The sequence below is a fragment of the Palaemon carinicauda genome, chromosome 44 (genome assembly GCF_036898095.1).
Source record: "Palaemon carinicauda isolate YSFRI2023 chromosome 44, ASM3689809v2, whole genome shotgun sequence".
Lineage (NCBI taxonomy): Eukaryota > Metazoa > Arthropoda > Malacostraca > Decapoda > Palaemonidae > Palaemon > Palaemon carinicauda.
In genome coordinates this window covers 16,785,283-16,810,656 of record NC_090768.1, presented here as the reverse complement: position 1 = coordinate 16,810,656, position 25,374 = coordinate 16,785,283, and the positions used below count along the sequence as shown (strand labels likewise).

The following is a 25,374-nucleotide window of genomic DNA, read 5'->3' as shown; positions in this document are numbered from 1 at the left end:
ACAAGGCATCAAACCACACGATTTTTTTTCCTGCCTCAGTAGCAGGTCACGCAGTGCTTATCATAGATAAGAATAATAAACACACAGATATGGACCAATATATTTTGCTGAATTACTTATTTCCTTAGTAGATATGAAACTAGCATTATGGGACAAGTCTAAAGCCCCCCTGACACTTGCACGCATTCGTGGCACGCACTGGCACGCATTGATGCGCGAACTCGCGTGAACGAGCCGTGAAAATGTCGTGAACAGTGCGGAAACTCGCGTGCCAGAGCGTACCAATGCGTGCCATGCGGGCCCAAAACTTTGAAATGTTTAAAGTTTGTGGCACGCATTGGCACGCACTAAATGGCCGTGAACGATGCGCCAACTGGAGTGAACTGGAGTGAACAGTGAGGGAACTGGCGTGAACTGGAGTGAACTGGAGTGAACGATGCGGGAAGTGGCGTGCACTTTATAATGAAGAGAAACAAAAAGGAAACGAAAATATTAATGAAAAGGAAAGAAAAATAAACCTAGTAAATTTTTATATTTGCTGTTTTAATGTGAAAAAAAAATGATATCTTATTTCAAACTATTTCTATAACTTTATAATGAAGAGAAACAAAAAGGAAACGAAAAAATTAATGAAAAGGAAAGAAAAATAAACCTAATAAATTTTTATATTTGCTGTTTTAATGTGAAACAAAATTATATCTTAAAAATTCAAACTATTTCTATAACTTTATAATGAAGAGAAACAAAAAGGAAACGAAAAAATTAATGAAAAGGAAAGAAAAATAAGCCTAATAAATTTTCATATTTGCTGTTTTAATGTGAAAAAAAAATTATATCTTATTTCAAACTATTTTTATAACTTTATAATGAAGAGAAACAAAAAGGAAACGAAAAAATTAATGAAAAGGAAAGAAAAATAAACCTAATAAATTTTTATATTTGCTGTTTTAATGTGAAAAAAAAATTATATCTTATTTCAAACTATTTTTATAACTTTATAATGAAGAGAAACAAAAGGGAAACGAAAAAATTAATGAAAAGGAAAGAAAAATAAACCTAATAAATTTTTATATTTGCTGTTTGAATGTAAAAATAAAATGATGTCTTATTTCAAACTATTTCTATAACTTTATAATGAAGAGAAACAAAAAGGAAACGAAAAAATTAATGAAAAGGAAAGAAAAATAAACCTAATAATTGTTTATATTTGCTGTTTGAATGTAAATATAAAAGGATGTTTTATTTCATGCACACACTTATTTTCCTCTATTACCAATCAAGACCCAAAACTTTTGTTTTGAATAAAAATTAACTGAAAAATAAACCCAAGAAATTTTTAAGTTTGCTGTTTGAATGTAAAAATAAAATGATGTTTTATTTCATCAACATACTTATTCTTCTTTATTACCTTAAAATGAAGGGCAAAACAAATTTTTTCTGTTTGCAGTTTTAATGTAAAAATAAAATGATTTCTTATTTCAACACACTTTTTTCTCTATTACCTTAAAATCAACAGCCTAAAAACTTTTCATGTTTGCTGCTTTTAATGTTAAAATAAAATGCTTTCTTAATACTTGTACATATTTCATGTCTGCTATTTATATGTAAATCAAATGCTTTTTTATTGAAACTAAAATAAAGGGCAACAAAAAAAAAAAAACGAAAAAGATACGTTTCTTCTCCTCAATGCAATGGTGTCTCTGACAGAAAGCATTGTTGTCTCTTCCGAACCCAATCCAAGAATGTCCTCGGGTTGGAGAAGCCCCGTTTTTATATGGAGTGGCCAATTCGTGAACTGGCGTGAACTGGCGTGACCAATGCGGAAACGATGCGGAATGATGAGTGAACTCGCGTGAACGTGTCGTGAACGATGCGCGAACTACGCGTGCCAATTCGTGCCATCGCGTGAACGTCGCGTGAACGATGCGCGAACTGGAGTGAACTGGTCGTGAACAGTGCGCGAAAAACACCAGTGCGTGCCAAAAAGTGGCACGCACTGGCGCGCATCAATGCGTGCCAGTGCGTGGCAAAAATGCGCGCAAGTGTCAGGGGGGCTTAAAAGAATACAAACGTCTGAGTTCTGTTATATACGCTTGGAAAGAAGTTTCTGTGATTTATGGGAGGATTTTGAGGGTCTAAATGATAAAGAAAACTATGAATTTGGAAAAGTGCATTCACTTTTCATTTTACAAACATTCTTAGTATACTAATTTTGGCAAACCAGTTTTTACTACACAAATCTAGTTAAAAAGACATTCATTACAAAATTTCAATTAATTTCTCACATATTTTAGAATATTGCCGACTCAAAGTTCCCTCATCACTCATGAAAAAAACAGAAAAGTGTTTCTGGTATCATTTGCGAGCGGCGACGCAATATTGGCGATTTTCGTCCGCTATACCTGCGGTATGAAAAAAATCCGCATGGCGTGAAAGAAGCCATATGTGGTCATCATAATATATATGATAATTTAGGCATTAAATACTTTTGAAGTAAAACAACTGAAAAGGGCAATCACGCTCAGATCCCTTGCGTAAAGATATAGAACGATTAAACAAAAATATCGATGAGGGAGTTATTGTCAAACCGGCTCCAAATGTGCGCTTGAACACTAAAGGCTTGAAAACCAGTGAGTTTGCAGTTTTCAGGATTATGGCTGATAGATGAGGGGAGGCAAAAGAGTTGAATGGCATTAGCAGAGAGAGAGAGAGAGAGAGAGAGAGAGAGAGAGAGAGAGAGAGAGAGAGGGGGGGTTATTGATTAGTGATGTGACCAATTGCTTGATTAATGGTATATCCTCAATCAGATATTAAAAAAAATGAAACCACAAGAAAGCGCGGAAAATTGTTTTACAAAAGAAATTAAAACTTTCTTATTTTTATTACCTATGAAAGAAATTTACCATACTTTTCTGTTAATTGATGAACAAAAACAAAAGATACGGCACAATTATTTAGGAATAAAACTCCTTTCAGCATTAGGATACATAAGACATGAGCAACCTTTCAAGTATCATTAAGCAAATAAACAAAAAACGTTGGCATTGATTTGTAATAATAATCAAACATTTAAAAGTTGATTGCATATAAGGGAAAAGACAGTAACCACTCACTAATATATTGTGAGCATTAAACAATTACCTTTAAAAATCAATTATACCAAAGGAATGATGCGAACTTAAAATCATGAACCGAATACAGAGGAACATGGATATAAAGAATCCACTGGATGAAAGGATTATCAGTTGATTCCAAACGATGTGCAATAATCCCCAGAAATTCCCCGAGATATCCAAGAGGTCTTGATAATACCTGGTTAATATGAGCACTGATAAAATGAGTGCTTGGGAGATCAAGAGAGATTATAGCTATCCCAGTTCAATTAATATATTCACAATAACACTGTATTTATCTGATGCGATAACAGTTCCATCTGATTATCGTGTGCCATTACCAAGAGAAATGCTTATGAAATGGCATTATAATTTTGGCAAAATGCTCATTTCAATATGGCATTAGTTCTATCGTCTCAATTAACCCCTTCGAAACAAATAACTATGGAATTAGTAACACTGAATTAGTGTATACAGTTCTGGAATGGATTATCATAGATTTCAATTTCCTTTGCTTTTGCGGTTTACAGTGCTCAGGTTCCAACTTCCTGTAAGTCCTCTGGTAGGATGATTGATAGCAACTTTTATTTTCATTTAAGCGGACTAGGGTTCGATCTTAATTTGAGGTAGAAATTAATTTACACTAAACACGATATTCTGTTGATTTTCACCACATATTGACTCATTAGCGGTAATTCAAATTAAAGGCTATCAATAGGGTCACCTGGTATATAAAACTATCTTCACGAGGTCAATCCTTAAATGCAATTAGAACTTACGTTCCGCTTCATTCAGGGCTTTTGTTATCATGAGTGATAGCGATCTCGACTTTCATTTAAAGAGACTCCATTTCATTCTCATTGTGAGGTAGAAATAAATTTATGTACATTATGAGAATTTAGAAAAATGTTATCTGTTTTGTTACTTGGCCAGGAACAAAGACGTAAATAAGCTAATCGATAGAGCTCAAACAGGCACAGGAAGAGGACAAAAATAAAATGGTGGAAATATTAAATTGGCGTAGATCAAAAGACAAAACAAACCAAATGTTATGTGGAAACCTACAATATACTACCCGAGCAAATGGGGTACCACTGCAAAAACCAAACATCAATCCTGAAGATGCCTTAGCTCAACTAGCTTACAAAATGCTAAACTTTTGCTAATCTACAACTTTAATAATGAGTATATATAAATTTATTTTCCGCCAACTACTGCCAGTCTGATCTAATGAATTTTGAATGCATATGAAAGGGTTTCGGTATCGCCATAACAAATAAGTAAAGCTGCACTAGTCAGAGCCACCAATATAATGTTAGTTTCATGTGAGCAGATCAGACTCCTTTGACCTGTAATGGAATAGAAACGGCTGCATTTGTTGCTGTCATTATTGTGTGCGTGCATATATGTATGTATGTATGTATGTATGTATGTATGTATGTATGTATATATATATATATATATATATATATATATATATATACATATATATATATATTTATACATACATATATATATAATATATATATCCTCTCTCTCTCTCTCTCTCTCTCTCTCTCTCTCTCTCTCTCTCTCTCTCTCTCTCTCTCTCTCTCTCTCTCTTTATATATATATATATATATATATATATATATACATACATATATATATAATATATATATCCTCTCTCTCTCTCTCTCTCTCTCTCTCTCTCTCTCTCTCTCTCTCTCTCTCTCTCTCTCTCTCTCCTTATATATATATATATATATATATATATATATATATATATATATATATATATATATATATATATATATATATATATATATATATATAAAGCAAAATTAACAGTCAACCTTTAACTTCAGAAAAAATATTGACAAACCTAAATTGGTAAGAAACTATAACATTATCTATATTGAAAATTAAATTTCCCTGACTAATAGAAATTGAAACTTAAATAAAAATCAATCTCAAAATAAAACGAGATATTCAACAAAAAAGGAAATCGGCACACGCCATTGTATCTAACAAAGATGCTGAAAATCAAAAGAACTGTTCCCCTAATCGAAGGAAATCAGAGGCAATCTCATCGTAGACGGGTTAAAATAGTTATCATCGGTTCCAATGGTAGAATTTCAGGAGGGGAGTTCAATGGTAATTACAATTCCGATAAACGATTAAGGGAGATAGTTGCCAAACTCGGTGGACTGGAAACTAGACATATGTATTGAGCTTTCTTTCATTTTGTTTTATCTATTATCCTCTCCAATAAAAGGAAAAGGAAAGTAAAAAAAAAAAAAAAGTCTACTTCCCGCATTACTTCGTTTTATTCTCTCCCAAAATCTTTTTCTAACTTTTCTTCTTACTCCTCTACTTTTGGCTCTCCTACTTGAAATGCGGTATATCTATTTCTAAAACACATTCAGATCATAACCCTTGACTAATGCGCCTCAGCGCTATGCTTAAAGACAGCAAAAATGCATTAAATCTTCCCTGATATGCTTGCTGCATCCATATGGCGCTTTACGACTGGAAGGAAGCATTTCACCTCGAAGAAATACACTATTCCTTCATGAGACTTTATAGTTCAAATATCGTCTTATATGTTCGTGAGATGGGTCTTCTCTGTCTATAGTTTTGAAAGATGCTATTGTTACTTGAATGTTACATCAGGGAATCATCCTCTTATCAATATGACCTCCCAAACAATGGGATTTTCCTCGATGAAGAAACAAATATTTTTTCCAGGTTTTCTGACTCTGCTTTAAAAATATATGAAAAGCTTATCTAGGGTGATGAAACAAAACTTCTCTTATTATCATAGTTATCATAATTGTCTTTACTAATAATATTAAAAACTTCTCTATACTATTGTGTAACTAGTCTAAATGATTAATATCTAGTGACACACACTTCTACACACCTGAGCCGGTGTGTTGAAAATATGGAAGAAAAATCAATCAACCTCTATTAACTTTAGGATAATTTGCCTTAAAGAAATAACTACCGCGAGAGAGTTATGGGGTCCTTTGTCTGGCCATACAGTACTACATTGGATCCTTTTCTCTGGTTACGGTTTTTTCCTTTGCCTACACAGACACCGAATAGTGTGGCCTATTCTTTACAGATTCTCATCTATCCTCATACACCTGACAACACTATGATTACCAAACAATTCTTCTTCACCCAAGGTGTTAACTACAGCAATGTAATTGTTCAGTGGCTACTTTCCTCTCGGTAAGGGTAGAAGAGAGACTTTAGCTATGGTAAGCAGCTCTTCTAGGAGGACACTGCAAAATCAAACCATTGTTCTCTAGTCTTGGGTAGTGCCATAGCCTCTGTACCATGGTCTTCCACTGTCTTGGGTTACAGTTCTCTTGCTTGAGGATACACTCAGGCACACTGTTCTATCTAGTTTCTCTTCCTCTTGTTTTGATGAAGTTTTTATAGTTTATATAGGAAATATTTATTTTAATGTTGTTATTATTCTTAAAATATTTTATTTTTCCTTGTTTCCTTTCCTAACTGGGCTATTTTCCCTGTTGAGGTCCCTGGGGTTATAGCATCCTGCTTTTCCAACTAGGGTTGTAACTTACCATTTAATAATAACAATAATAATGATAATAATAATAATAATAATAATAATAATAATAATAATAATAACAAAACTTATGCAGTAAAAGAAACACAAAGAATGACTGCATTACAAATAGCTAATGACTCTAATAACTACCATTGCCTAAAAATGTAAACTATTACTTGAAAAAAATAAGACATCCTGTGGTAAAATAATAACCATATGAAATTATAATATTTAAATAGTTTAAACATCAATGAAATTAAACAAAGGGAAACCTTATGATAATAGGAATTTTGAGGAGTTAACCGTGAAATTCCTCATGTCAACCACAGCTCAGAACATAATTTATACACAAGAAAATTTTAAACAAATCAGTATGTTACCTTACTCTTACGATAAAACGTGAAATTGAGTTTCAAAGACATCGCTGTCAAGATTAAGCAGAGGACTTTCAAACGCTGATGAAATTAATTCTAGTTACATCCATCTTACGAATGAGAATATAACCAATCAAGAAATATAAGTAACATCAATCCGCCGTAGGATTTTTGTCACATAGCAGCATATGCATAACAGGTTGTTGGATGAAATTTAAACTAAAACAAACATTTTTCTAAAACACACACGGACATACATACATATATATATATATATATATATATATATATATATATATATATATATATATATATATATACATACATACATATATGCAGTATACAAATATATAAATGTATACATGAATATATAAAATGGCAGCAACAAATGCTGTACTCGTATCCGAATATCATAGTTTTCGGTCCCAATAGAAGGTTGAATAGAGGAGAAGGGTATAGTAGGTTAATTATTTGTTAGGGTGCCCTGAACAATCGAGGGCATTGATCACACTGATTCGTGAGAGGTGGTTGTGGTTGATTTGCTCCTGCCCGTTGCTGTCGTTTAACTAACAGGATGGTTCTTCTACTCTCTTCAAAGAGGTCCGTGCCCACTTGAACTTTGCTTCTCCATTCGTTCCTGTTACTTGCTGAAGCTTCGAAGGAGTTGAGGTCTATGTTAGCTTCCTTGAGGGATTTCTTGAGTTGGTCTATAAATCGAAGCATAAGACGGCCTCTGGGGCGATCACCTGTACTTAACTCGCTGAAGAGTATTTTCTTTGGTAGTCTGTGTCCTCTTAGGCGGTAATTCATGATCATGGCCTCGATGCTGGTGACGTTGGCTCTTTCAAGGACTGCTGCATTGGACACATAGTCGTCCCATTTGACTATCATTATTGGTCTCATTTTTTTTTTCTGGTGGAATTGTTCCAGTTGTTTAGGTCCCTACTATAAAGGGTCAAAGTCGCACAGGCATACAACATGGTAGATACTATAGTATTTACCATGTTATATGCGCATATATATATATATATATATATATATATATATATATATATATATATATATATATATATATATATATATATATATATATATACTCACACACATACATATTATTACGGCTAGTGAATTACGTGAATTCCCGAGCTCCAAAACTCAACTGCTTTATAATACATAAGTCTAATACATACGAGAAATACCACCAACCTCTGAGAATATTACGCAACTCCAAAATGGTAATATATATATTATATGAACACTGAATCTCCAAAGGTCTCTTTACGTTACACTCAAAACAAAAGTGGGTGATTACTTTAGGTGAATTATTCTAAAATCAACCTCTTACTATGGTTCTTAGTCAGGAAATCGAGCAAAGTACTAGAATAAGTATTGGTGATCGAAATAATACACATTTTTACAAAAAAAAATATAAATATATTCTATAAACAAAAGTCAACACCAAAAATAAATCTCTCGAAATTCAAATCAGAACTAGACCTGACTCTTATGAAAAAACACTGCAGAAAATAATACAAACACTTGTTTCTCTAAAAATTAATTTTGTAAAATATTTAATTTTCCCAATTAATGAAAAGAGTTAACACTTTAACGCTCTAATGAATCAACAATAATGAAATTTACATACATATATAACTGTTACACTTACGTCTTTTGGATCACATAAGGTTACAAAACGGTTAAGCAAAAATATTAATGCACTTCACTTTAAACTAATTTCTTAGGGCCATTTGCAGATAATCTTCAAGATAAATTTATTTATAATACTCATACCCTTTACTTAGAATCAGATATAAAAATATCAATTTTTCACGAACACTAAACTTTTGAGAGAAAGCACTATCCACGTATGAGAGAAGACTAGCTGGAGAGGAGCTTGTGAGAGGCTTGGCGGAACGATGGCTTTCGAATATCAGGGTGGAATTCTTTGTCCGTCTGTTATGCATGCTATGCCACCTATATATATCAACTTAATTCATTCTAGAACCTTTAAGCAATGCATTATAAATGGTCTGGACGCTTGGGGCAGGGCTTACGGTGTAAAGGTTGCCAACTCGGAAATATGGAAGAGTACTACCGACACTTGGCGAAGGAAACCCTCTCAGCAAATTCCACCCTCCACTTCTCGTAACATTAAAAAAAAAAAAAGTATATCTAACTAGAATTTTCCTGCATAAGACTTCGTAACAAAACTACGTGAAATAAAAAGTTAATTCTTAAAAAATTATGTAAATTTACATATACTGAACTGAATAAAAATACAACTAAATGAATGACGAAAGTGTGATTTACATACATTACTTAATCCTACATGAGTGAGACCCACCTTACGAGCTGGCTATACATCTCTTAAATACACAAACGAAATATATGAGTGAAATATTTACTCTCATGCTAGACCAGCTTCGTAAGAATATATATATATATATATATATATATATATATATATATATATATATATATATATATATATATAATGCATAAACCTCACAGGGACACTGTTCAAGTGAAAAAAAAAACAACACAGGGAAATATATATAGAGTGAATCCATACTATATGTATATATGTATATATATATATATATATATATATATATATATATATATATATATATATATATATATATATATATATATATATATATATATATGACAAAGAAAGAAGAAAGGGGTGCGTAGAAAAGATTTCTCTAACGTAATGGAGCAATTCGAATAAAAATTTTAAATAAAATAATACTACTAACGAATACGCATGTGGCAGGGGCTCGAAGTCTCTCTCAAATATTTATGCAAAGGGAAAGGTAAACACTGCTGGATGTTTCTAATTCACATGTTTTGAGTCTAAACATTTTTCAGAGCGACGTTGACACTTCGGGCTTCTTTACAAAGAAGAAAAAAATACGGACCGAGGTTTGCTATCAAATATTCATAAACTTGCGAAAGGCAGCGATGATATGTAGATAAATAGTGTCGGGGTTTTGTCTGCTTGGTGGTATGAGGCGTTTTTATGCATTGAGAGTTTCGAGGCTTTGAAAATTATTGTATTGTATTTTTCCATATATGAGTCCACAATATTAGTTTTCATTGTATCTATTGGATCCAAAAATGCACGATCTCGTTATTCCTAAATTCTAAGTCCTTATATATTTAAAAACTTCTGTCTCCCTCTACACTAATCACTGCTTATTCTTTAAATCATAGATCCTTTTCGTTAACCTATGGTCGTTCATTTACGTCGAGTGACGAGACCAACTGTAAACTTCTGATGTCCATCTTTTCACCAATGCTAAAAGGTTTTACCCCCATCGTACTATATTTTTTACCCCTCCAGCCTATATAACTCTACACCATAATGAAAAGATAAACAAACACCTCGCAGGCTTCAACTTTTTTCTTTTCGTTGGCATTTAACATCAATATTTCATAAAGCATATTTGTGCAACAGCTTGCATACATCCAATCTTCCTGCCAAACCTTTTGTAAAGCAGCTGCTATCTTTCTCTTTTACATATCCTTGAATATCTTTTTCAACTTAGCAACTCTTATTGAATTTACTGTCTAATTCCTTTACATATCAATCGCTACCATTATCCAATATCCAAGCTAATATTAACCATCTAATCTTAATTAATAATATTTTCCTTCACGATACTACTCTTATTGACAAATTTCCTATATTAGTCACTTACAAAAAAATTTAGAAATCTTTGGGTTATTTTACAGCATCTCAAACTAATACTTATCAACTGCATATCATATATAAACAAATTGGATTGCAGAGTTAGTAATAACAACACAAGAATCAATATCGATTAGACTTAACATAATCTATTCACAGGCCACTTTATTCATACCAAGGAAACAGATTATAAGCCCATTCCTTCTTTTGATTTTCTTTTTTTAGAACTTTATTAATTAAAATACGTAACACACATACTGCCATACCATATGTTCGGCTGAAAATAACTTTGAAGCCCAAGCAGACACTCATCTATCTGAATATTCAAACACAACTTCAGGGTTCATTATGGAATGTTTAAAATTATTCCTTATCTAATTACTTTATATATTTCTTTGAAGTATATTACATGTTTTTTCTAAGTTGATACATGCAATGTAGTTTTTTATCAAGCTTCTCTCGGCAAGCCATACAAATACTTAGGCACCCACTTTCCTGGTTATATAGCAGTTTAGCACCAGCTACAAAGAGCGAAAACTTTATGCATGAGTCTCGCATACACCACACAAGAGTGACCCAAACTTCATACGACCTGTTAGTTTACTTAAAAATTGCAGTATCCGTGACCTAGGTGGTGACAATCGCCGATTAATACCGTAGACGACGACGGTTGGTAACTATCTACTAGTCTTTGTCTACTCTGCAATATATCTATAACTATATCGCTGACTATCTGCTAAATATAAACATTACACACTATTCAACAAAATTTATGTGGCTAGACACGACAATGATTATTTCTTTGAACATAGTGTGACAAGGTGAAAAACTGCAAGAAACTGTTGCTGATGCAATCATCTTTCAATTAACAACGATAATACATTATTTCACAGAAAAAAAAATATTCTAATTGCTTGACGCTGAAATCAATTGTACTTTTAGAAAGATTATTTGGTTATTATTTGTTTAATAATCTTGGCCAAGATATATGCAATCAGAGAAAGAATTTTAGATTGTACTCCCTATACTATAAGACAGTGATTCATTCAGTAATTGCTGGTGCATTAGTAAGTCGTGGGGCTCTTGCTTGGCGATATGAAGTTTCCAAGGTATCAAAGGCAAGCCAGCGACTATATACAACTAATCTGAAGACTCCTAGCAATAAGTTGACGTTGGGTAGATAAGGTGGCTAATGGTCTATGACAAAATACTCACCACCACGGGTAACGCAGGTAGGACATACTGCATTTAGACCTTGTGTAGCACAACACATACCGATTGCCAGAGCACAGAAGCAATGAGATAATGTTAGATGTAAACGGGACCACGTAGGAGCAAAGACCAGTTGAAGTAAATTATTAACTAGGTAATTAGAATTACTCCCTCACGCACACTGACTGCAGTGAGTGGATTAACCAAAGGGTTCTTGGCTGTGGCTGGTGGACAGTGCAACCAAGGAACATGTGAATTCTGAGTCACAAGTCGGAAAACTGTATCATGGAAAAGTTATCAACTTATCATCCATTAAAAACCGGACAATCTGCAACCTTAAGCTGATTTTGAAGGGAGGAAAATAAAAATTTGATTGGTTACCAACCGTCAAGCAATCACCGACAAGGTACTAATCAAAATTATATAATTTTTCTATTGCTTTCGGTTCTCTATGGTGTGCAGTGGCCGTCATTGGCCCGGTTCATTGCTATTCTATTTGCCAGTGGATCGACATTCAGCCTTTAATTCAGTGTGACGCCATTCAGTGGTACATTAATATCTTTGACTTATGATATCTATACTCATACCAATCTCAAAAGGGTAGAGTCAATACTTGAGTGATGCTGTGCTCGGCTTTCATTTGTTAGGTCTGTATAGGGTTCCAAACCAATCTTCCACCAATCCATCCGTGGCAAAAGATGTCGCTATAAATAGCTCCTTAAATTTCGATTGCCATCTTACCAACAATAAAACTGTATAAATTAATTGATGCTTTAAATTAAATCAGTCGTGAATAAAATCCTGCATATCAAGATACGACGTCCCTCCCTCTCTTAATCTCCCGCTGTGATTTAATAAGCAATGAGTGATTTATTCAGATAAATATTGCGAAAATTCACATAATACGACTTCGCTGATAACGTGGAACAGGTGGAAGAATGAAATATTTCTTGGCAATGACGCCTAAGAATAAACACAACACACAAAATTTCCAATAAGTCGAAAATCCAATGAAAGTAAAGGTAATTGAAACTACAAAAATAATTCAAATTAACTATTACACAAGTAAATTGAATAAGTTTCCAAACACAACCAGGTATAGAAGACGGCAACATAGAAAAGATGGAGCCCTTCATTCAAGTGAAGAAAAAGTCCCAGATCTAAAAGGATCTGTTGGAGATTGGTACCCAAAACCAATCTTCCTTTACGAGTTACGTCTATCACAGACTATAGTCATCATATATCAGAAAGGGAGGAAGAGTTTTCCTTACCTTACCTTAACACCTTTACCTCAATTTAGGGAACGTCTATGTATTTGGCAATATCTCAACGTATAGAATACTGTTTGCTTTTCGTTTGCTGTTACTATTATCGTACTTTGCCTGGCTCTAGAAATGGGACTTTAGCAATTAAAGCTCCTATTTCTATTAGCATTTTAAGGGAATGGTTTTGTCCTAGTTTACAGTGAGCAATATAACGGATCATTGCACACACTCCTTCCTACTGGTCCCCTTTGATAAACTCCAGTATTATTACCACTACGTCCATACTGGCGCTTTGAACGAAAATATGAAAATACCTGTGCAATTTAAAATGACCTGAAGGTAGGGGGTTAAGGGTGGCGGTTTAATTGGTTAATCAATATTTCCTCGGGGGTGATATTCTAATTTGCTGAAAAATTTTACTTGCTTGTTGGATGTAGAGCAAATGTTAGAAACCAGAAGAATTCAAAACTAATAAACTGATATGTTTTCGAGAGAGAGAGAGAGAGAGAGAGAGAGAGAGAGAGAGAGAGAGAGAGAGAGAGAGAGAGAGAGAGAGAGAGAATGTAGTTTACACAAAGAAAATAACAATAACGGTTTTGATTCTATACTTCAAATATAAAACTTTATCTTATAAAATGGGTACTTGTAATGAAGGAAATCTCATCAAATTGCCAAAAGTGTTTACTTGTACCCATATAGCAAAAAATAGTTATCTTACTGAAAACGTCATTTAACGATAAACATAAAAAAACGAGATAACATTACCTATATAAGGTTTTATGTGAAGTAAAATAGCACGTGAATGAAAAACAATTATTTAAAAAAAAATATTGAAAGATAATAAAAGAAAATTAGATAATTCCAATCAAGTTCTTCAACGATTGAGGTCCTGCCTTAATATCTAAAACGCTTTAGCAGTCGAACATCTATAGTTGTAGGATTCCTCTCGTTGTATAGATACGATCATTAACAAAAAACGATTCCTTTCGTTGTGTAGTTACGATCACAAACACAAAAGTAAGTGTATATATCTTCATATAAAAAGAACACTATTGTTTATGTATGCACTATATATATGTATGGATTTAATATTTTTTTCTTTATACCGATTTGTGCTTGCAAGCCTGCCAGAATGCTAATTGATACTGGTCTTGAATTTGTTGGACGGAAATTTGAGTAGATGTTAAGAAAATGGGGTATCAAATACGTGTATGCAACTCCGTATATACCAAGAAATATGGTTCGGCTGAAAAGACAGGGAGAACACTGACTGAAATTTTATTAATGAGGAGTACGTGTTATAATCATTAGGGTTTATATGTTGGGCGTGTGTTGTGTGCGTATAATCAGAGTAGATTTATATGTCCACGTAAGTTTATATTGAATTTTGAAAAGCTAGTAAGACCGAAGTTGGTTGTGAGAATAACGAAGATGTCTAGAAGAAAGCGAATAAGAGGTTTGAAAATTATATAGTTGGAGATAGTGTTATAAAATATGTACAATAAACCATCAAGTTATCAGAACCGGATGTCCAAAATATTTAAGAGAATTGCTACATATTGTGTGTGTGTGATCAGCGCCCAAGCACCCTCTTCATCCAAGCTAGAACCAAGGAGGGTCAGGCTATGTGTGCTGTTGACTCGGCAGATAGACCTATAGGCTCCCCCCAAACCCACCCATCCTTGGCTCACAATGATAGTGAGATTGCAAAAACCAAAGAAACTAACGATTTAAGCGGAACTCAAACAACAGTCCGGCGATCACCTGTCAGGGACGTTACTACATAAGCCACCACAACCCATGGAACATAAATGTATTAATACAAATGAAACATAGTTAGGTATGAATGATATTTATAGTGTGTGTGTGTGTGTGTGTGGTTTCATTACAGGATCTAAATGATAGTATGATAATCGCAAGACAGATATTAAGCAGGATGGCAAGTATTATGAATAATTTTCTTGTCAAGGCAGAAATATTTTGCCTTAGTGTATGATTTCCTTACGGAAATGAGTGAAATTTGGGGAGGATAACAACTTGGCGGATGAAATAGTGCACGCTATATAAGATGATATCAATATGGAAGGAAATCGTAATCGTAATAATACAACGAATGGCAGCGATATGGAAGAGGTAAATGACAGTTACTCGAAGCAAAGGTCGCGTTTCCTAATATGAATGGGTAATGAAGAAAGCAGGTTTGTGTGGGAATATATGTGAAGGGATTTTCCAAAGTAAGAGGGCAGGCAAGTGAAGAATTTATTTTATTACATTGTTTTGCTTTGCCAAATTCTTCTTCTTCTTCTTCTTCTTCTTCTTCTTCTTCTTCGAGAGAGAGAGAGAGAGAGAGAGAGAGAGAGAGAGAGAGAGAGAGAGAGAGAGAGAGAGAGAGAGAGAGAGAGAATTTCGTAATTACTGATTATAGAGCGTAAGAATCTTGAAAAAATGGAATTGATTTGTTTACCATACATTTTTTGTAGTCTAATGGTTAGTGATCAAGTATTGTTCTTGTTTCTTTCTTTTTTTCTTATTTAATTGCAGCCCCCACTTCTTCCTTAAACATCCTTTTACCTACTCTTATGATCGAAGGTATTTTCTTCTACCTCCTCTCCTTGTGAATACTATAATGGTATAAGAATTAGAGAGACCGGACCAGATACAGAACGTACAATTGACGGTTCTTTCAATTTGACAGAAGTATACCATCAGTCCACGGCATAGTGGCACAATGCTTTTTTCGACATATATATATATCTATCTATCTATCTATCTATATATATATATATATATATATATATATATATATATATATATATATATATATATATAATATACATATATAATTTCACCAATGTGGTATTTTTTCGTAAGTTAGCTTCAAGAAATATAATTTTAAGAATAATGTTTAATTTAAATATTGTCTCTTAAGAGTCAGGTTATACAGTGACAAAGAAAGGGGGAAGTTTGTGCTAAATAGACAACTGTCAGTTCAAGTTAGATTCAAGGGTGTGTGTATTTTTACATCCCACCATGTTATGGTTGTGATAGCCTATTGGAAACGCCCCTGTCTGCCAATATGGTGAATCAGAGTTCAAGACCCGATCAATCTCGAAAGCTCCTAGTAGTGTCTCCATCCGCATCATCCTTGTGAGGTACGGTTTGGGAGAGCTTATAGGTTTAGAGGCTGTCACCAGCAGCCATTGCCTGACCCTCCCTTAGCCTAACTTGATGGAGAGGAATGTTGGCCGCTGATGATGTGCATATATTAGTGTCTAGAGCACTGTCCTGTCTCTAGAGCATTGCCCTGTCACTTGCCTCTGCAATTCATGATCGACACTTACACCTCTAAAATGATTTTCGAGTAGGCCGCCTGTAAATGCCAAAGGAACACATTTCCTTGTCGTACTATGGGTGAATTACGTATAATCAACATTTTGCATGATGAGATATTGTAAAACTATCCAATTGATTTAATAAGACGGGATATTAACCTAAAATTAGGGGAAGGCAAAACTTTAAGACATATTAGGTAAATAGAGCTTAGGATAATTCCACTGATATTTTTTTCAAGATAGATAGAAGGATGACATATTTTATAGATGAATGTGCTTGTTCATTCTTTATAAGCTTAAATTAATTCTTCAGCAATGAGACTGTTATCTTCTCTTACATCCCCCTACTTGCTAAGAAGAAAACGTTCCATGGTAACAGCTATTTCGATAGTAATGAGTGGTTAGAAAGCCAGAAATGTTCAGGAGTATTTAGGTCAAGCTATTTGCTAAGTATTCATTAATTATAAAATTTTATTAATGAATTTTAAACGAAGATATTTACCTGTTAATATTTAGAAATTCATGAAAAACAATATTTTTATTTAAAGCATAAAATGGAAAACATCTCAACCGAGGCATCACAGACTTACAAACATGACCCTTTAAAATTTTTCAAAACCAAGAGATATAAATTTCTTACAGTATTCAGTATCGATTTTCATCTCAATGAGCGCTCACATACCCTCTCTTGCTCCAGCATCCTTCAATAAATTTTACGATATCTTTTACAACCAAATAACGCCCTTTTTATACCTCATCTCGAGAGCATCATCGGATAACGCGAGAGCGATGTATCGAAATTGAAGGTAAAATGTTGAGCAACATCACGATACGTCTACTTCCAAGCTTTAAAGTCGTGAAGAGAAGTGAATTATTTCAGTTGGAAGAGCAACGGTCTCCTTTCACTTCAAACGAATTCTCTCCTTTGCTGGCAATAGCGGTTCGTAATAACATTTGATAACTACGGGTGCACTAGCACTGAGAGAGAGAGAGAGAGAGAGAGAGAGAGAGAGAGAGAGAGAGAGAGAGATGATTAATTGCTAATAGGAAAGAATCGTTCATACTAACAACGAAAAAAAACCTCCATACATGTCAAAAGCATCTTCCATACCACATTCCTGCTTATTAGCAAAAACCCCCTAACATGTTGATATAATTGAAGTCTGATATAATTCTAATATATATATATATATATATATATATATATATATATATATATATACACATATATATCTATCTATCTATCTATCTATATATATATATATATATATATATTTATATATATATATTTATATATATATAAATATATATATATATATATATATATATATATATATATATATATACATATCTATCTATCTATCTATATATATATATTATATATATATATATATATATATTATATATATATATACACACATACATAATACAGTATATATAAACCTAGTGTTCGGTTTGTTGAAAATGGGTGTCTAAGATGAGTTGCACCGATTCCTGGGTGTGGCTCTAAATGGCATTGTCATCAGAATATTGCAGTCATTTAACTGTTATGTAGATTTTTCTGTATGGGCTTTTAGTGATCCTATTTTGAATAAGCAACTATATTTTCGTTTATTCCTCCTAGTATTTTTCTACATTAAGGTCATTATTGGGGAGATAAACAGATTAAATAGAACATGAGTCACAACAGCAACCTGCTTTACAATTTTAATGGAAAGATGATTCCAAAGCCGTCTATACAAACTACTTTTACTTCGTTGTTGGAGTGAAGAGCTGAAGTATTTAATGATGTTTTGCCAGGAACTAGATATTTTGCACGTATCTTTCACAGGAGCTTGAGGAGCACTGTGGAAAAAGCATTAATAAGGCCAAATAAGACTATGTATCAATCTGCATTCGGCTCTCGGTATTTCTCCTTTATTTACTTCAGTAAAACTCATATAGATTGTGACGAGCCGAGAGAAGGTTGTGACTCAAAGACAGGATGAAAGCAACCGAGTAACTTTATTACAGACACTCGCCTTTATATACAAAAACTCAATGCAACAGGAAATTTCTTGTTAAACCGACACCGTACCGGTTAACAGTTAACGGTGAGAAAAACACACACATTATTTCAGGTTAAATGCGACAGGAAATTTCCTGTTCAACTGATACCACACCAGTTAACAGTTAACGGTGAGAAAAACATACATGTTTTTTCAGGTTCTTTTTAGTGCTAGGGGAGAGCGAAGATGCAATCATAATATATACACAAAATGGAATGTCGTTACTATGAATGATCGTGTGACACACGGTTGGTACAAGATCCTTCCACATTTCTTCCTGAACCTGCGAAAAAGTCTCTAGTAATACGGATTCCGATATTTGTTTAGTTAACCGTGGAAGCATAACTTTAGCTAGTGCTTTCCCAGATGTAGACCAAAGGAAAATACTCCCATTGTTATCTGAATCACTTCCCCTCCTTTGCTGTTATATATAGGAATTATTATGAAGTCTATGTAGGATTTCAGTACAGTATTTTCTCTGCCTCCATTTAGTGGAGAGGGTAACTTCAAAAGAATAGGGGAACAGTGCAAATGATGATAGAAGCTTGAAATGTGGCACAACGATTCTTCTTGACCATTTGTTTCATAATCAACCTCCGGCCCACTCATAATTTTGCAATTTTCCAAGATGACCGGCAAGTTTTTAAAATGGCTTCTTGCTGATCTTGAGATACTTTATACTAATTATTCATTACTACTCAAGTAGTTTTATTTCCTTATTTCTTTTCCACACTGGACTAATTTTCCCTGTTGAAGCCATTGGGCTTATAGAACCCTGCTTTTCCAACTAGGGTTATAGATTAGCTAGAAATAATAGTAATATCAATATTGAAAAATAATTGGTTAATCACTTTCGAATTCCTGTCACTCCCACTTCATATTCAAATATTGAAAGCAAGCTTTTACATAGTTCTGATACATAATTTCTTGCCTAGAAATATCCAATATGGCTGTCACTTTCTCAAAAATGTCTGCCAAAAACCAAAATAATTGGTGCTTTAGTTCATATACGAGATAAAAGGTCAGGTAACACGTGGATTCGGGGTAACTTCAACTTGATAAGTTTATTTTTGTATGTTAGAAGTTAATTAAGTCCCACTTAATTCATTTCCATTGAAAAAGGATAATTAGCTCAATGTAACAGTGTAATAGTCAAGAGTCAGTGCATCACCAGGCCACAATGGCTGACACTATAGCTGTGAGGCTCAGCATCGAGTTCAGTGCTAGCTAATGCTAGACATTTGTCATTAGATTCCCAAATGTTGTTTAGCTAGCTCCAGATCAAAATTAATCAACCCCGCACATAAATTGACAGGATATGCCAGTGCGGGAGGCCCGAGCCATGGAAGACTGGCCTTTATTCTTCTAGGTGTACAGATCACACGGAAATTAAATAGCATTGGGTGAGTGATCAAGCTAGGGGTAGGACTATGACATGTTTGAGCCCAGTTGTATCTCATATATGAAACTGGATACATATTGTATAGGTGGTAAAAGGATAAACCCTTGGCCAATAGAACAAAAGCAATGGCAGCACAATCTTGCTAGTCGACGTCTTTCCTGAAGGGAAATAGTATAAATAACAGGAAGCTTTATTTCTCATGCCAAGAGGACTCATGTAAAAGACTAGTGGATGTATCTGGTGCTGGTTAAATGCAATGCCTATACAATTTCATCCCAAAAGCCTTGATGAAGGACGTGGGAAGTTTTGCAGAACTTTGAAAATAACAAAGCTATCTATTATGAATGATCTATGCTTAAGTTCAAGACCACAAAACTAGATATGAAAAGATAACAAATGTACAAATCATGAATCATATATGTTGAAGTTCAAAACCATAAAACTAGAAAGGAAAAGGAAGACATTGTATAAAATAAAAGAACATGATGCCTTATCTGCAAAATTCACATGGAGTAGCCAGAAGGCAGATGAAGAAAATACAGTAGAATCTAAGTCTGAGAAAAAAAAGGAATCTGCTTATTAGTGACAAACCAGCACCAATTACAGATTAAAGAAGCTACAGGCCACCTTTGAAATAAGATTGTCATCAATGTTGCCTCTTTTTCAAGAGGCAGCTCATTCAGTTACAATGATGAAAAATGCCTTGGATATTGCCAGAACAACCACACAGTATCTAAATACTAGTCAAAACACAGTTCTAGCAGTTGACCAGCATTTACTGGCGATTACCAAGCAAATTTAATGGTAATGACCATTGCAATAAGGTTATAGGGCTATCATGTTTGGATGGCTGCATTTAGAGATGTCAGCATTAAAAATTCTGGGTGATCTCTAGAAAGATCTGTCGTATATAAACTATGAAGAGTGAGTTATTTGAACCTGTTCAACTTCTGAAGTTCCACTGATCCAAGTGCCAGATTAGGAACACCATTCCACAATCTGGTCACAGCTGGAATAAAACTTCCAGAATACTGTAAAGTGTTGAGCGTTATGATGGGGAAGGGAAGACAGTAAGAATTAACTGCATACCATATTTCAAATACTTCCTATCATAATAATGTGAGTGCGAAAAAATCATAACAAAGATGAAATTGAGTGTTGTATTCGCTGTTATCAGGTATATGACGACCATGAAGACTAAAAACATAATATACACGGTAAATGAAGGTAAAAGAAAAACAGTCATTGCTAGAGAATGATCCGACATTAGACTATTATATATATATGGTGTACCCGAAACATTAAAAATTGTCTAGAAATTTAGATAGATAAGGACACACGCCCAAGCATACATACACACAGATTCAACCCTTCCAACCCCTTCCCCTTTCCTAACTACAACCCTCTGGTTCGGCAATTTGTGGGAGTGTGTGGTTTCCAAGTGTAGCTCTCGGGTAACCCTGTTACAAGGGTATGACGACTCCCTCTCCCTCCTGAACGTGATAGGAAAGAAAGGCATATAGTCTCACTTACTCTTTATCATATAGGGGATATTATATATATATATATATATATATATATATATATATATATATATATATGTATATATATATATATAACTAAATACATATATATACACTATATATATATATATATATATATATATGTGTGTGTGTGTGTGTGTTTATTATATACTGTATACATATATGTACGGATATATAAATAGACAGATGGAGACATGTAGCCTGATGACGTGTGTATGAATATGCATAAATATACTTTCAATTCTGTACTGTTTCCATTTTCTCAACTTCTTTCAGAGAAGTAAAGATTCTTTATCCGTCTCGGGGTGAGCGATCACCAACCACAAACTCATTTGTCAAGTTGTTGAAACTTTTTCCCCATCGAAAATACCTTCCCATATTACCTGAAGGCTCAGCGGAATAGCATTTCCTTTTTTTTCTGTTTCTGTAGCAGAGTTTACAGGACCTATTATATAGAACTATTGCATCTTATCACGAAAATACTTTTATAACAATATTACGGTTTTTCTTAATTTCTTCAGAGTAAAAGAAAACCCTCTCCCTTTTAAGATTATTAGAAAAATCAAATTTGTATCATTGTATATGAAATTAATAGATATTGTTTAGTACTACAGGCTCCTTCATTGAACAATAAAGATTCTATAGTTCAGCTCCCCTACATTCGTAAAAATAACTGACACGAAAACCCTTTTCCGTAGTTATTCTCTTTGCAATATTTGTTGTAACAGTGTGTCTTTAAGATCATTAATGTTTTTCCATAAGGCAAAATCCTGAAATGTTTTAGCTACTTCCATGTTGACTGACTTGAGTAAGAATATCTAAAGAAAAAAAAAAAACATATGTATTGCCACCCTTTCTTGCATGACCCTTATCGGGATCCCTTCCTTATAGTCTTCTTTCCATATTTTTTTCTATTAATAAAACTCCAAAAATAGTTCGCCTTTGTTTTTTGTAGGCACCATGTCTTCTTAACACGTCTTTTACTCCCTTTTATACCTTACAACATTTTGTACCATATTTTGGGCTATAACCAGTACTGATCTGAGGCCAGTTTAATGTTAGCCAACACTAACCATCCAGTATTTCTTTCTGCACTGGTTGATGTTATGCTGAAAATTACATATAACTGGTATGTCTCAAGTCGTAAACAAAACGATATAGAATATCGTTTTGTTAATTACTTATAGTTTAGCCTTGGCAGTTTTTTTTTTATTGGGAACATGTTACCGAATAAAAAATAAGGCGTAGTAATCAAGTCCCGGGTATTCATGCAAATAAATATTTCAAAGTCGATTTTCTGGTTTTAAATCTAGGTCATAAAAATAAATTTAACAAAGTATCAATTGCACAGATGTGCATATCAAATAAGCTCAGGATACTTTCGTATCTTTATCTTACTTATTAATTTCATAATGTCTTCCAAATATAAAAGTGGCTTACATGCTGAATTAAACGATACTTTAACAGGAAATTGCATCTATACAGAATATCTTAAGAATATCTCATGCAAACACTTGAATGGATGCAGATATTTCATGGGGCCATGGCTTATATATATTTAACTACATTACGAGGACAAAGAACAGCTTTGAGACCAAGTAGAATGTTAGTTTGACGTATGCAGATATAATAAAGAGAGGAGGTATCAGCCAAGAACGATTCAAGAATGGTGCTAATAATCCAACTTAACTCTTCAGTCAGTTTAATGTAGCCTATAGTGGATTTTATCTACTTAAAGAAAACTGTATTTCAACTTTGATGCTAAAAATAAAAATAGAAACTGAAATATTGTGTCAGCAAATTACTCATGAAAAATCAGAAAAATTGCATACGATGCAAATGGCTGCCAAATATGAACATTATATATATATATATATATATATATATATATATATATATATATATATATATATATATCGGCTGGCGAATTACATAAACTCCCGAACTCCAAACTCACCTGTTTATTTTTTACATAAGTCTGTTACAATCGAACAATATTTGGGCTCTGAGAATATTACGCAACTCCCAGATGGCAATATATATGAACACTGAATATCCAAAGGTCTCTTAAGGTACACTCAAAACAAAACTGGGATATTACTTTATAAGAACTATTCTAAACCAACCTCTTACTTTGGTTCTTAGTCAGGAATTATGAGCAAAGCACTGATAGGAAATATTGGTGATCGAAATAATACACTCTTTTAAAAAATAAATATAATTCTATAAAAAGTTAACAATAAGTCAAAAGAAATAACACCAAAATTAAATCGCTCAAAATATTAAATCTGAAAAAAAAACTTAGACTAAGACAAAAGAAAGACACTCTGAAAAATTATACAATCACTTGTTTAACTGGAAATTAATTTATGAAAAATATTTGATTTTGACAATTGATGAAAAAAATTAACACTTTAAACCCTAGTGATTAAACAATGATGAAATTTACATATATGTAACTGTTACAATTACGTCTTTTGGTTCAGACAAGGTTCCAAAATGGTTAAGCAAAATAAATAAACTTCACTGTTTAACCTAATCTCACATGGGCAGTTACAAAAAATTTCTTGAATTGTACTTACATTAACACTCTACACTTGAATTAACATTTAATAGTTCCATCAATGTTTAAACACACTATACAAGATATATGTTGGATAAAAATCACTAATCACGTTTGACAATAAAACACTATTCGCACTTGAGAGGAGAAAGGGCTAGCTGACGTCGACTCTTACAAAGGAATAGGCTGGATCTCTTCTGCCTCTTATGCATTCCTAGGGGCTATATATATATTGACTTAATTCATCTAGAAAATTCTAATAGATCCTTCTTGTAGTGGGGGGTGGGGGGATCATGGCTCTAGCAGAGTAAGGTTGTCAGCACAGTAATTGAAGGAGGGGTACTAACCATGCTTGCGAAGCAACTCTCTTCCAGCTAAGAGAGAGAGAGAGAGAGAGAGAGAGAGAGAGAGAGAGAGAGAGAGAGAGAGAGAGAGAGAGAGAGAGAGAGAGATCTATTTCGCGAATTTTCATGGACTTTCTAACCCCGTGGAAACATAAAATGACGTAATCCCTCACGGTCAGTCCTCTTGTGTGTGATACAGCATACATAAATGACTTTACATAAGACTTCGTAACAAAACTACGTGAAATATAAAGTTAATTCTTACAAAAAATAACAAATTTACATATACGAAACAGAATGAAAATACAATTAAATGAATGACGAAAGTCTAATGTGGTTTACATATGTTTACTTAAACTAACATGAGTAAAACTCACCTTACAAGCTGGCTATTCATCTCTTATATACACAAATAAAATACTGAATTTTATGCTAGAACAGCTATGTAAGAATATTATATATATATATATATATATATATATATATATATATATATATACATATATATATATATGTGTGTGTATATATATAAAATTCACAAAAGGAGTCACACAAAAAACCTGAAAAATTACCGCCCAATAAGTTTACTCTCCGTAATATATAAAATATTTATAAAAATCATATTAGGCCGAATAGATCAACAGCTAGACTTTAATCAACCAAGAGAGCAGGCAGGCTTTAGAAGTGGGCATTCAACAACTGACCATACCTGGTAATGGAAAAATCAACATTGTATGACAAACAACTACATACGGCATTTATAGACTATGAGAAATGTTTTGATTCAGTGAAATGTTTAGCAAAAATTAAAGCCCTTTAAAGGCACAGTTTAGAAGAATCTTATGTTAGAACATTTTAAGATATCTATACAGGAAGTACAGCAATCCTAAAACAATACAAAGAGTGAGAAAATTC

At 33.5% G+C, this 25,374-nt stretch overlaps 1 long non-coding RNA gene across 1 annotated transcript in view; it reads right to left on the bottom strand.

Moving 5' to 3' along the window:
* LOC137634575 (uncharacterized) overlaps window positions 1-25,374 on the bottom strand; it is a 629,767-nt gene that overhangs the window by 52,991 nt on the left and 551,402 nt on the right. The window lies entirely within an intron of this gene.